Raw genomic sequence first — 2,146 nt, 5'->3', positions numbered from 1 at the left:
CGATGTTCCGCACACACCGAGCACACGGTCTGTCCAGCGAGATGAAGGCCAGCGCCGGATGTTTTGACAGCGTGTTTCGGAATATTTGTACGCTGTTGGGTCGATCTGAGAGGGGGCGCAGCGCAGGCTGGGAGCCGGTCGGGCTGGTCTCTCTCGGAGACGGAAGAGCAAAGGACCGGGAACCACCGGGCCGGACCGGGCCGGACCGGGCGTCTCGACCTGCCAGCGCCGCAGACCCGGCTCTCAGCGGGCTGAGCTCCCGCTCCACGCGAGTCCGTGACAGGGGCCGCGGGTGGGCATTCGTGTTTTCTTAACAGCCCCCGAATCCCTGCACCAGCCTCGCACGCGATCTTCACTTTGGCAGAACCGCTGGGCGATACTGGGTCCAGTTCCCCCAGCCGGCCTCTGTTCGCGCTTACCAGTAACTGCTGGACCCACCCAGTTAGTCTTTCTGAGTGTCTAATTGATTCATTTATTGAATTTATTAATTGTTTGTCCTTTTGTTTTTCGCATGCGTTCAAAAATATTAAGAAGTCGAAAACACGTAAAGGTCGTGTTCTTAATGGTTATTTTCCCAAGAAGCAGTTACCTTTCAGGGTTCGCACAGTCATGGAAATCCTGGAACGGTTTTGAAAAATTATAAAATATCTGTGAAGTTTTGGAAAAGTCATGGAATTTTTTTTTTTAATTGACCCAATATTATCATGGCTGTATCGCGTAATTTCGTTCATAAGTTAACAAACTTTTAAGAAGAGGCTGCGGCGTTGCCGTCGCCGACATGAAACCATCGTGGTGTCGCTCTCGCGGGAAGGGTCTCGGGAGCCGGGAGCCAGCCTCGCGCCATGCCGGTTAACAGATGAAAATACAAGGTATGGCTCCAAGAAGATGAAGACCCAGGACGTGCGAGATGTAAATTATGCAGGAAAAGAAGTTATGGAAAAGTTTTGGAATTTTGTTGGTAAAAATGAGTGGGGACCCTGACCTTTTTATTTGTGTTTTCTGAGCCCGCGGGGAGTAACTCCACAGTAACTAATTCACGCCGTGTTTCAGACAGAAGCCGGATCCAAAGTGTCGAAGTCCGATATAAAAGAACAGTTTCTGCTCCCTACGAAATTTGATACATTTAGTCTTCTGACACTGTTGGCGCTTTCGCTTTTGAATTGGACGTATTTGACGATGACTGTGTTTTGTTACGGTTTAGGGCAAGTAACCTGGGGACAGTCACATTGGGAAGGACTATTTTGGTGTAGTCAGCAGCCGTTGTCAGAGAAATGACGTTTAATTCCCTCAAGAAATTTGTTTTCTATCACAAAAAAAGGAGGTTTAGGAGGCCTGACGGTTTACTTTAAATGTCTTTTTGAGTGTTGACCTACTGAAACAAAAAAAATCCCACCGTCCCTGGGTGGGCTCGAACCACCAACCTTTCGGTTAACAGCCGAACGCGCTAACCGATTGCGCCACAGAGACTGCGGTGGAGGGCTGCGAGAAACACAGCACTTGACACACATCTTCCCTGTAGCACAGCGGCAGGCGATGCTTCATGGGAAAATAAATTTCGGCTCTCGCAAAAAGAGAAATACGACGAAACCTGTAATGACACAGGCTCAGAAGAGAATGTGCCGTCCGTATTCCCCTGTATGTCCGATGTTTCTTTGTCAGTAACGGTTGCATGTATGTAGGAGAGACCGGAGTTTGCCTGAGACTGTAGTCCCGTCTGGTCGCTGCGGAACCTGATGTTGCTGGTAAATTATGGGGAACTAAACTGAGTATTTGATTTTGTATTTGAAGATCCGATAGTCCCTCGGACGTTTCACGCGTAACAAAACAATATTAAACGGACAGCAATTGCAACTAAATGTCACTCTCAGCGGGGACAGTTTTGTCTACGGAGTAGTTTCTCTGGAATGTGATTTTTCTGTCGGTCGATTTGTGTCAATAGTTCTCATGAAAGCTGTGACAAAAGTTACCCGCTACTGAGAGTTTTCGTCCTAGTGATTCTCAGATCATTCCTAACTTAACAGCTCTCAGAATCGGACGATTCAGTGTTTTGATATATTAGGGGTTTTGTAGTGATTAAGATGGACGTGATGTGTTGTTATTATTATTATTATTGCACTGCAGGCTTCCGTCCCGGAGTATTTTCTGT

General features: G+C 47.5%; 1 non-coding gene across 1 annotated transcript; it reads right to left on the bottom strand.

The window, feature by feature from the left end:
- Nucleotides 1–1,393: 1,393 nt before the first annotated feature.
- Nucleotides 1,394–1,467, bottom strand: trnan-guu (transfer RNA asparagine (anticodon GUU)). The gene has a single exon. It is a non-coding gene; the product is annotated as a tRNA-Asn (tRNA).
- Between the last annotated feature and the right edge of the window lie 679 nt (nt 1,468–2,146).

Source organism: Atractosteus spatula, chromosome 26, assembly GCF_055471065.1.
Source record: "Atractosteus spatula isolate fAtrSpa1 chromosome 26, fAtrSpa1.hap1, whole genome shotgun sequence".
In the NCBI taxonomy this organism is placed as follows: Eukaryota; Metazoa; Chordata; class Actinopteri; order Semionotiformes; family Lepisosteidae; genus Atractosteus; species Atractosteus spatula.
This window is presented reverse-complemented; position numbering and strand designations above follow the sequence as displayed.